Below are 12956 nucleotides of genomic sequence, written 5' to 3'. Positions count from 1 at the left end.
TTTGGAGCTTGATAATTGGATTAACTTCCACAGCCACTCCTTGAATATCAGCTCTCTGCAGTCAATGTTCACATTTAACCCACTGTAAACTGTGAGGCCAGCATTTACAGTCAGAGCTTAAATATAGAGCTGTACAAGACCAACATCTCATTTCCAATGCTCCTGTTTTCAGACATTGCCAAAACATGAGTTCATACTATTTTAGCCTTTAACGCAAAAAAAATTATATTTATTTTAAGATGCATTCTATAATGCATTGGATGCTCTTTTACTCTGTGCAGGTTCTTTTTGTTTTAACAAAATATTATGCCAGTTTTCATTTTTGAATATTTTTTTAGTTCAGTTTACAAAACAGTAAGATGTTAAAACTGGGGTTCAATGATTACAAGACACACAGTAAAAATATGCATAATCCTGAAAATGTACAAAATGAAATTAAACAAAACTTTACCAAAGTGATTTAAATTAATTAAATGATAGGGATTTAAATGATAATTTAAGTGGAAGAAAATAATGAATGGAAGCCCCAAAGAAAAAATGTTTTTGCCTTATGCAACAAATTGGCTTGTAATCAGAACATTCAGGTGTGGTCATGGCAGAGCTAATTTGTTTCTCAAGGTCTGATTTGATACACATGGAAATAAACACATTGGAATGCTTCTTAAGTGCTGCCTGACCCTGTTCTTCTTTGAGAATATCTAGTTCAGTTTTTCATCCAGAATTTAGTTGTTGCTTGTTCAATTCCAGTGTCATTGTCAGAGATTAACCCTTCAGCTTGATGAAGCTCTTTCAAATACACTGTGTTCTTTGGATTTGAAAGATAATGGCTGCAGTATCTGCAATCAAATAGTTCTGACTTGTATAACAGTTGTTTGGAGAAATTAATCTTAAAGCCCAATGACTGAAAAACAGAATATGATGCAATCCTGACCAAAGAATGAGGCTCATTTCCCTTCAGCCAACTGTGTAGTTCGCTTTTCACAGTAAACTTTGTGTTGTTTAGAATACCAATGGTACACCAACTTTACATGCTTGTTTTTAATTGTGCAGTGTTGCGTCAAAGTGGCCAATGACTTAGCAGATACTACAGCTTAACGAAGCAATGACATGGAAACTAACTAGGGCTGCCCAAATTTCACAATGTGCACTGAAAAGATCAGTGTGTTGAAAAGACCAAAAAAAAAAAAAAAAAATAACAGCAGAAGGCAATGGAGACTCATGCATGGAGAGAAGACAGGGAGCTGGAGCATGGGAGGAAAGCCCAATCTACACCACCACATCTTTCAGACTCTGGATTAAAAGCCAACTTCTAATACATTATTTTTGAGACCAGGGTGAATGAAAGACAGGTGCATCTGTTGCACCCAGATGGAGAAAAATGGTTAAAATTATTCAGAAAGGTAGAGGTCATTTACTTTGCACATTTAAAGCTTTAAGAAGTCTGGTTCTGTAATAAGAATGAAACACAGAAGGCATAATAGTTTGGTTAAGCTGGTAACATTTTCATGACATAGAAGATATCAAAACTCAACCTGTGATGCCAGGCACACAAATAGGCTGTATCAAAAGCATATTTGTGACTGGGTGCAATCTGTACAGGAAAACAGACACACCAAAATCCTACTTTACCCATATTAAAAGGTGTCTCCTAATTTATTTAATTTTCCTATCCCCACAGAATGCATTTATGTTTCTTTATTACAGTGCTGAAATTCTGTACTCCTTACCATAGAAGCCCTTACACATATTTTGGTAAAGAACAGAAAAAAGGCACGTTACATATTCAGAAGCTGCTTGTGCATCTCTGAAAAGCATCTCCAATTTCCTTTCATATAGCTCTGGAGGCTCCAGATTCAATTGCTATTATTATACTCTTCCTCACAATTCCTCACACAGACTGTATATATTTAATTTGCCATGTCTTAGGGATGAAGACAATGCTATGTCTTGGCTAATGCACAATGAGGTGCTGATTACTCATTAATACCAGAACGCAAACCACCATCATAACTACAATAACATCACAATAACAACAAAAACACATGTAAAGTACTAGATTAGCCCTGGAGGCACATATGTGAACTCTACTGACGTCACATTCCATTCTATACCCAAACTGGCAATTACAATTACGTTAATGCAATTAGAGTAGAAAATCGAGTACACTCCATAGCTGTTGTCCATGGTTTTAATAAAAAGGGAGTCACAATCAAGCAGAGAATGCTACAACCAACAGCACACAGCTGGAGGTGTGCGTACTGTTGTACACACGTCGGCTCCACTGACTGCTGGATCAGCAAACGCTTACAGATCTCTAGCAGCACAGCTGCCAGGCAGAGTCTAGGACAAGACTCAGACTCATCCCTTTGGATGCAGAACCAGATGCTTCCTCTCACCAGCTGCCAAATCCCTTCATTCTAACCTCAAATACACTAAAATAGCTCAGAACCAACACACGAGCTGGGTCCACTATCCTGAGCTGGCTACTCAGGTTAATACTCCAAGTCATCTCACCTCTTACTGCTGCCAGGGGTGCCATGTGAAAGATGCTGCCTAAGCCAACACCATCAGGTAGAGATGAGGAAGCAAAAAATTAGTTGAAAGTCCTGCTTCTTAATCTGACCTCAGCTTCTGACAATGTATTTTGTAACAGAAAGAGAATAGGTTCTGCTGAACTTAGATGTAATCATCAAACCAAATGTTTGTGTTAAGCACAGATGCTTGGAAAGAAAGAGGGAAAAATGAAAACACAAAAATCTATGCTGGCTGGAACCAAAATAGGCGATCATCTTCCTGTTAACTCGATTGATGTTTCATAGCATGTCCTCACATAACATCAGCTATGTATTTGATTTCAAGGAAATTACCAATTTCTTCAAACTACCCACTCACATTGCATTTTTAGCAAGAACTGTCTGTGTTTGCAGGGAAATCCCTCTGCATTTTAGATATTTGAGTCTTACTTCAGATATCTCCAGAGTGCATGAATTCCTGAAATGTTTTGTTGTGGGATGAACCCCGGTGCTTTGCATCTTCAGGAAATCTTACAGCAGGGTTACTGCCGGGTTAATGAAGGAGCACACAGTGTGTGCAGGGATTGATAAACAAGCTGATATCCGCCAGCACATTTCTACACTTCTCTTTCACCTGTGTCCCTGCAGACCCTTTCATGTTTCTACTTTGTGGGTGCAACTCTGCATGTGTAGAGATCCCATGTAGCAAATGCTAACAGGGGTATGTACAAACCTAAGTTTATAAAAGTTACACAACCTCGGGGTGAGGTGATCAGACTCTGCTGCCTTAGTGGAGCTCTGGTAGAAGCAGAGCACTCAGGTTAATCACACCCTAAGTAGTTTTTCCCATATGCCTGCATGCGTGCTGGCATGCGCATTTGCAGGTGCGCACCCACGCAGGCACGCATCTGCCTTTGTGTCATGAGCCGGAGAAAAAGGCTCTTCTTTTGTAAAAACAAGAGCCACTAATTCTCTGTAAGGCTTCCAGAGAAGCCCAGCAGAGGGGAAAAAAGGGGTGAGAGTGGCTCTGCCTGTGGCAGGGTGAGTTCTGCTGTCAGACCTGCTCATTGCCCAGAGCTTTGGGAATTTAGATGAATTTGGAGAGGCTAGGGGTGGTTTATGCAACCAGAAGTAAGTCCAGCTTTATAAAAGGTCTGTGATGTGTAGAGTTGGCACCCATGGGGTGAAGTGGCTGGGGGGAGGGGAGCCAGCCTGCTACTCAAGAATACATCAAGCCCTTGAGGAAGCAGAGTGTGCCATGTTTGAAGATGCAAAGATAATCACAGTGCTGGGAACCGTCTTGTGTAGCGGAGGAAGCCAAACAACAAGAGGAAAGCAACATATGCTCGTGATTTCGCACAGGAAGCTAGCAGCACCTCCTGCCAAAGCGAGATAAGAAAACTCCCATGGCCTATTCTGGACAAGGCTGTGGTGATCAGCCTTCGCTTCACACTGTCCTCGCTCCGCTCCGCGGCCCGCTCCCTTTCCTAATGAGTTTCAGAGCCCTCACTTCTATTAGCATGCAGCATGCCAAGCACAATAGCATGGTGTATTTATAACTAGCAACAGGGAAAAGTTTCCAGGGTAAGAGTGCACTTCATGTCATCTTGATGCATTTCACCGAAATCATACTACAAACCAGCTCCAAGCTAAAGTCCTGCCGATGAAAATACTGGTCTCAGAAGAAAAGCTGCTGGGTGAATTATAGAAGAGCATGGGAGCTGAGGTAAGCAATTTGTCCAATTATTCATAGGGTGGTTTGACCCCGAGTATGACAGTCAGTTCTGATTGAAAGCCCCAGATCTAGTCCATCCAGACACATCTTCCCCATCCCAAAGACATTACTGCAGTTTTCATTTCAAGCAGTGCAACAACAAATACCAGTGAAAGAGCCTCAAACCACAAATCAGTTGGAAAAATACTCATCTTCTGTCTCCTTGTCCTCTCAGTTTCTCCCTCCCAAGTCCTCCTGTGTGATTCCAGAGGCCATTACAATCATTACCTCATGTAACATCTCATTCAACTCTCTAAGCATTCCTCTTGGCAAAGCCCCTGGCAGCCTCACTCACACTCTCATTCACTGGGGTAGTATTTGTTGGGAGGGAGAGGAAACCATCCTGTCACCAACAGTGCCCATTTTTCAGAGTGATTATTGGCAGCCACCATGCTTTTCTCAGCAGCTATCCTTTTTTTAGGGCAGCAATTCCTAGCAGCGTCAGGGCAATGCTACTACAAATTCAAGTTGGGCTGACTCACATCTTTTCAGAGGCAAGGATGACAACACCAACGTTAAGATAGGAACTCTGGAAATTCCTGGAATTGCAAAGAATATATAGGAACTGTTTTTTATTTGCAAGTTTCAAAAAAAATCGGAATGGCATGGGCCATGACTGTTCTGCGCCATGTCCAGTGCCACGCGATTGACAGCGCAGGGCTGGTGCAGCCACGTGTCCTTGGGAATATTGAGCCAATTTGAAGCAGGAAACGGAGAGGAAAACTAGTAGCAGGGAGCATGTACAGTTTGTAAAATGTGCTTTATGGGGGTAGGGGAAGGAGAATATGTGCTGGCCCCCTGCCAGCTTTGTCTATGCAAAATGATTCTATGATTCTAAGAAGCTATGGGTCCAGGTGCTCCTGTTCTAGGTCAAAACCAATCAGAGGTTGAAATATTAGCAAAACTGCAGCTGGGAGCTCATCCCAAACACTTTCCCTAGTATGCACATTAGTGGAACTAGGGGGAAAATTACAGGTGGTAGGAACAGGATTTTTTTTACATTGGGTTTTTTTGGGGTTTTGTTGTTTTTTGGTTTTTTTTTGGTTGGTTTTTATATATTTATTTATTTAGGATCAGGTCCCTGATGTCCCAAAAGCCTCATTCTCCTGGGGGGTATTTTGAAAGGAGTAGGGTAGATGGTATTTAGAGCTTTGTTGTGTGCTTCTATGGCTCTATCAAAAAAGGAAGCATTTGATAGCTGCACATTGACTTTCTTGCTGTTACTGATATGCAACCAGATAACTGGATGGTGTTTCCCTTTCATACTCATCCTTTCCAGACATTATGACTTGCCTTTAACTCTTCCAGTTTTCTGCCTGGAAAGCTGATTGATCTGAGCTATCTCAAAAGAAGCAGCAAGATCAACAGCAACATTGCCTACCACAATTTTCAGTATTCCATCAGCCCCCACACGGACTTCCATAGGAAAAAGATCACTTCCATAACTGGACACCTGAGCACCCTGCAACACCAGTTACTCACAACAAAAATTGCAGATGACTGAGGCTGAGGGTCACCAAAAAAACCCATTTTGCTTCCAACTTCTTTGCCATTACTTGAAACCTCCGGCTGCTAGGGAACATAACACATTTGAAAGTAATTTTTCAGGTGTCTACACATACTGAGGTTATCTGAAGTTTTTTCATCTTGTCTTATCAGAAAATTGTATTTTGCTTCTTGATCCTAAATTTTCTGCTTCACACTGCTTAGCATTTTTCATGGACACATGATACCATCATATTTCAGCCAAACCCACCATCCTTCCTTTTTGTACAACTCTCTTTCCTGCTTTACTAAATTGTGTTCACTCTCATCTCCCACGAAGCCACTGTGATTCAGCTTCCACTTTCTCTGTGCAAAAGGAAAGACCATGTCCTTCACAGAGAAGGAGGATGTTGGCTGGAAGTATAGAATTACCACATGGGATTTCCACAAGCACCTAGAATTTCTTTCAGGGGAAAAATGTGTTTGATTTTGAGAGTCTGTAGTATTGCAAGGAATAGGGTCTGCAATTTGGTTGAACAGACAGAATCCTAAAGAGAAAGTCCACAAAAACTCTACATACAATGTCCACTTTTGCACTCTTTTTTTTTTTTTTTTTTAATTCCCAATTAATGTTCCCTATAAATAAAGTCCAAGATATTGTTCAGACCCTTCTAGTGTAAGTTTTTTCCTTGCACAACTCACTTTTAATACACACTCAACTTCTAGACGTAACCTTACATCTATAATCCATGTATCCATGTATAATCTAAGATCCATGTATCCACAAATCCTTCCTCCTCAGAATGCCAAAATTCATCTTCTTTCCTTTGCTGTCCTAACTGGATCCTCTTGGTTCAAGAAAGGAGTAACTTTAGCAGCCTATTCACACAGTCCTTCATACTGCCCATCTTGCTGACAAGCTGGAAGAGGCACTCTCACCCTTTCCATTTTCCAGGATTTAGCAAAGGAGACAGAGGAGCTGTTGATCCACTGAGGCTGTGTTTTAAGATTATTTGTTTTCAGCTTCTCTTTAAGTAGGGGTCTGGGAGCAAATCTGGGCTGACTGGAGTGAGGGACTGAGGTGCAGGCAGAAAACAAGGAAGGGATGAGAAAGAATGCAGGGAAACATTTTTAAGGAGAGAGGGGAGCTGATTAGAAGGAAAACAGGAAGAGAAAATACTGACAGGCATGGATGTAAGACCAAGGATCCATCTACCCCATATCCTGTCCCAACAATGACCATATGCAGATGGTTGGAGATGAGTAAGAGCGGGACTAACTTCAGATATTTCCTTCTAATACTCCTACAGTCACCAATTATTATCAACTCAGGAATTTCCCTCAATATAGGCTGTTTCTACACTTCTCTTCCAAGACTGTAGGAAGTTTTCAAACCCCCAAAAAACTTCTGGCAAGCATATTCACAGATATGCTATCCACTACATGAGGAGTGATATCCTTTTTAGCTCCAAATTCTGTTCCTCCTGTCTTCATCTAATGGCCTCTTGAATTGGAAAAGATATACAACTTAACTAAGTTAACAACAACTGATCCTCAGACATGTGTCCTTTACAAGTCTGTAAGTCTCTGTCCTGTAGCTCCCAAGTCACACCTTTTTCAGTCTGTAAGAATCTTGATCTCCCTCCTCACTCATACTTCACACATTCCTCTCATTCTCTGAAATTCCTTTGATCCTTTTTGATGCTATTCCTGGTGTACCTCCCAGTTTGGCTGCATCCTTTGAAATGAAAGGACCAGAAATGCTCATAGCATAAAAGACATTGATAATTTATGAATTTGTAGAGTTATCATGGTGCTCTGTACTGTGGTCTTTATTTCTTTCCTGGTGATTCCTAACACTTGATTTTCTTTTTGAGCTGCTCATGATAGTGTTCACTTTCACAAACCCATCTACCACAGCACTCAGATCCCTCTTTGTAGTACTAATGATCAGCCAACAGCTTTTTAACACCTATTTTGCGTACGAAAGCAAGATCTTTTTTTCCTATGTATATCGTGCACATTTATCCTCAGTGAATTTCACCTGCCACTGTTTTACTCGGATACCCAGATTAAGAGAGTTCTGCATTTCATTGCAATCAGCTCCTCGTCCTTACAAACCCGAATAGCTTGTCATCATCAACAAACAGTGTCACCTCCTTGCCACCTTTTCCAGGTTATTTCTGAACATGTTGACAAGTACAGACCCCAGCACCAGCTCCTGAAAAGCTTCACTGATCACCTCCCTACGCTGCAAGAACTGGTTGTTCCCTCTTAACCTCTGTTTCCTATTTTTTAACTGAATATTTTTTTCTGAGCACGATCCTACCTCACATGCCTGTTCAAAGCCTTCTGCAAAGGCTTTTTGAAAGGCGTACACATAAAAGGAAAGAGGATGCTAACTAGAGTTTGTATATTTTTGTAAAAGGTGTACTCGATCCAGTAATAGTACTCCATTCATAATCACTCTGAAGCACACACAGAGTTTGACCTGGTGCCTTCCTTTGGCCAGGAGCCCCTGCTAGTGCAGGAGCAGGCTTCTGGCTAGGGGCTGGGACGCCCCACTGGCTCCGACACCGCCAGCGTGCGGGGCCTCGCTCACGTCGTGCAGTCCCCACGTACAGCCTGTCACACACTTTATTTCCCATGGGCTGGGCCACACGGAGTAAAAGATCAAGAAGAAACATCCCACCATCTACGTGACCCTTAAGTGTTTTTCCTTAAGGCTGGGTGTCAGGCTTCACATAGTAAAGCCAAGAAACCATCCTGTGAAGGCAACAAGGAGAAAAAAAAGAAACTGGGAAAAAATAAAAGGAAGAGCAAGTAAAAAAAAACCCAGTATAAGCAAGTGAGAATTAAAGCATGATACTAAGCAGAGTATCCCTGCTGATCAATGACAGAGCAAACAATACAATGCTTCTTGTTTTAATTTTTTAAAAAAATTGATTTAAAGGGATTTGGAAACTAGCAATATCAAAACTCGAAAGCTTAAGGTTCTGATTCAACCAAGACCCACAATGAAGTCATTTATACTTGCAGAATAAATTCATTAGTGTGTAACCCTGTGGACAGACTGTGGCAAAATGTACTCGGTATAAAGCATGTGTTAGTCAAGCTTATGCAACCATATGGATGTGCCAGATCTGATTCAAACAGCATTTTGCAAACAAAATATTAGAAAATATTTTCAAATTCCATAATAGTGACTTGAAAACAAGGATATAGCTCTACTCGGGGGAAAGAATGTGTTCACAAGCAAACATTGGTTTTTTGGCTCCCAGTGAAAGTGCAGAATGAGATACTTAAGCGTATTGCTTATTTAGGCTGAAGCAGATCAGATGCTGTTTCACTCCTCTCTTTCCTTTGCAGCAGCATGGACTTCCAGGGAACTTGAAGCCAATATACACTCGTGACAGTTCCTCTGCATTTTTTTTGAGGTTATGTTAAAAACCAAGGGGTTTGACTTTTATTTGCAGTCATCTATTTCCCCAGCCACATCAAAATAAGGGAATAGCTAGTATGATTTTAGGTGTACCTGTATGTGCCTCTACACCTCTAGATTGCTGTCAGATGATTTTCCTGTAGCACAGGGTGGAAGGCACAAAGGCCACCAGCCAGATCCTCAGCCAGTGGATAGAGCTGAGGATCCAGCCACGTGTCAAATTACACAAAGGCATTTTAGAACTACCTGTTTGTTAATGGCATCTGACCTACTTATACCAGCTCCAAAGACTCAGACTTTCCCTTCCTCAAAATAGGCACAAGGGATAAAACCAGTTGCTGTGGACAAACTAATGGTCATCAACGTTTGTAGACATCCAAGAACTAAATTTGGGTGGTTCAGTACATTCCTAATTGAGTATAATTAACATTTGTTCTTTACTTGTTCATTTTACATACCTCACCGATGTTCCAGATCTGGTTTCCCGTGATCATCTATCCAAGCACATCCTAATGATTCTGGCTTTCAATCTCTTATTAATACCCTGACATAAACAGTGCAGAAATGCAATTAGACTGCTATGCACACATGGCCTGCCTCCTCTTTCACAGAAGTTGCTGGGACTCTGGCCATGCACTGTCATTATGATAGTTACAGTCTTTCTGTGTCTCTGCAGAAGTTTCAAGGAACACCTCTAGTTTCTTTCCTCTCAGATACTTCATCTATTCAGCCCTCCATCTCTAATCCCACCATTAGGTGGTTTTGCCACCAAGTAGAGTTCACATTTGACAGTGTAGTCAGGAGAGCAGAGAATCATGCGCCAGTTTCCCCAATTACTTTGTTTTTGTAAGCAGCTCTATAATACTGTTACATTTCTCTCTCCATCAAGCAAACACACAAGCATAAAAAACAAAATAAACAAAAGCCAAAAAAACAGAGACTGATATGATGGCAGGGTTGTAAAATAATAATAATATAACATTCAGTTTGAGACTGAACAAAACTGATAGCTCAAGAGGAGGGAGGCAGCAACATGATGGGAGAGCTGAAACACCCGTGGTTAAATCTCAGTGTTGCAACTGTCTGCAGTTTCTGAAGGGCCAATCTGTCAAACCTTGGGCAGAGGTCATAGACCTCTCTTGAACTGCCCACATAGAAATGACCAGAGAGAGAAGCTGGCCCCAAACAACACCGCACAGCTGCTGAGCAAGCCAGTGCTTCCAGTGAGCAATAGCAGTATCCCACATGCCCTTCTTAGCAATTCCTGCCAGGTCAGTTTAAGATAAACAAAATCTACTGAAGAGATGCGGGTCAAGAACCATTAACATCAAGCACGTTCCTGACATGCAGACGCTTGTTCTGTAACCTCAGAATGGATCTGTTTGAGGTGGATCCCAGCCTGCCTGGCTCTGGAGACCCTCAGCAAGCCCTGCTGCTGTCTGCCCCCATACAGCTCTGCTGACAACCCAGCCTGAGACAAATGCAGGATGGACAGGATGGCTCCAGTGTGGTAGAAAAGAGGCTGAGGAGGCTGCTGGGCACTTCAGGACAAGTGTCCCACTGGGCTGTGCTCTTCTATATCCACTGAACACCTGGGGGCTGCCCAGCCTGGGAATGTGTCCACTGCAGAGCAGCAAGATAGCCCTGGAAAAGCAGTTTCTCAATCATTTAAGAAAGACTAATTTTTAATATTTTTTTTAAGAACTTTTATTTTGCATTGTGCCTTCCACTGTCTTTTGGCTGCCATCTCTAAGTTTAATAGTTCTGCATAAGCTTTAAAAAACCCCAGAACTTTGTTTTTTGCCCCAGACAGATTTCCTTGACTCTTTTATGTTTCCTTGTTTGAGTGAACATCAGAAGAGGATCTTTCTACCTACATATCTAATTAACTAGCTAGCTAGCAAAATGTTGATTAATGGCAAGAGTTGGTTTAAGCAAAGTAATTGTAACAGAAAGCAAAGTACAGGGAATTTTTAATGATGTTGGTCTTTCACATTTCAAAAACTCACATTTGTTGAGCAACTTTACCACTTTTTTTTTTTTTTAATTTGCTATGAGGGAACTGTGGAAATAATTTTATTTGGCCAGTCTCATGTTACTGGCCTGAATGAAGTAGAGAGAAGAGTTATGCGAATTGACTGTATCAATCAGAAAGCATTAAACTATATCTGCATTTAAAAGCAATGGAATTCATTGAAGTATTCTCAGAGCTTTGTGACTGAAATACTGCTTGGAAAAGGAAGTGAAAGAAGTAGCCACACAACCTAATGGCTGTTATTAAAGGAGGTCACAGGCATCATTCCTTCAAAAATAAAAGCATCTAACTTAGGCAGTCAGTCCCCAGCTTGCAGTGACTGCTCAAAGGGTGTGAAGTTAAGCATACATATAAATATTGGAGCAATCAGATCTTGGAGCCAATAGTGCACTGCAAGGTCTTTGCATCAACAGGATCTTTTTATTCAGAAATTTCCTGAGAATCTCCACTACCTTGCACTGAATGGTAACCTGTGGGGGTTTATTGACTTAAAGTGCAGGGTACCTCTCTGTATAGAAACAAGCTCTACATGAGCATAAACAGAACAACATTTCAGTATTGGAAACCTAACATTGGGCAAATAAATACAAAAAAAAATGTATTGGTAGAACAAGGTATGTTTCTTATCTCCTGTATGAGGTAAATGCACATTAAATCTGTTGCTTAGGCATACTTCCCCTCACACAAAGAGGGAAGCATAATGGAATAGGTGGGATTAAAGGGTTTTCCAGCTCTTCAGGGAGAACACCTGAACACGCACAGACATCAGCCTGAGCAAGGTGTGCCAGCTCCTGAGGTACTCCACTCTGCTCCCTTCCTGGAGCAGGAGACAAAATTTAATTACTCGGGTATTTCTGCCTTTCTGCAATAGTAAATTGTCATATTATTCAGAGGGAGTCATCCCACTCCTTTTAGGCAAAGCATTAAGAATGGTTTCTCCAGACTACTTCTTCAATGAGTACTTAAAGAAGAAGGAAGGGGAGAAGGTTGAAGAGAATCATCACAGAACAATTATGCAGGCAATCTGGAAGCCAGTCTGGAAATAACATTGTCACAGAGCCAATAGCTGATTCAAGTTGTTACATTTCTCCTCTGATCACCTGCTCAAACACATTCCTCATTAACATTAATGGAGTCTGCAGTTCAGCGCACTACTGAACACCTGCATGCAGATGTTAATTCCTCTTTCTGATGACATGCTCTCCTCTGCAGGAGTGCCGACCTGTGCTTGCTAGCAGAAGGAAATACCTGACAACTGATGAGCACCACCTTGATTTCCAAGGAAGAACCAACTGTTTATTCAGTACTGCACTGGATTTCAATCCAGAGTATTCATAGCTGCATAAACTCTTGAAAGAAACTAAAAGACTGAAAACTTTCATATATGCCTTTCTCAAGGTTTCTCTAGTTAAAAGATGTTCTCTTACATCTCTTAGCAAAAATAAATCTTGCAACTTTTCCTTGTTAGGTAACATACCAGGCAGAGGAAATGCAGCTCTCACCTGTCCTTGAAATGGAGAATTTCAGGTAATACCTATTCCAGCAAGAGGAGAGATTGCTAGTGCCACCTCTTGGTGAGAAGGGCACAGAAAGACAGCCATTAAAATAATCCCAAAGACACAGTGGGAAAAATAACACGTGCTTCTAGGAAGTGCTGACCAGTTTCTCACTGATATCAAAGCACTTCCAGGTAGCCTTAGTTTGAGA

At 41.3% G+C, this 12956-nt stretch overlaps 1 protein-coding gene across 1 annotated transcript in view; it reads right to left on the bottom strand.

Annotated features, from left to right (window-relative positions):
• Positions 1-12956, bottom strand: part of FLT1 (fms related receptor tyrosine kinase 1) — a 109272-nt gene that overhangs the window by 57649 nt on the left and 38667 nt on the right. The window lies entirely within an intron of this gene.

This window comes from Parus major, chromosome 1, assembly GCF_001522545.3.
Source record: "Parus major isolate Abel chromosome 1, Parus_major1.1, whole genome shotgun sequence".
Classification (NCBI taxonomy): domain Eukaryota; kingdom Metazoa; phylum Chordata; class Aves; order Passeriformes; family Paridae; genus Parus; species Parus major.
The sequence above is the reverse complement of the archived record's forward strand: the minus strand, read 5'-3'. Positions and strand labels throughout refer to the sequence as shown.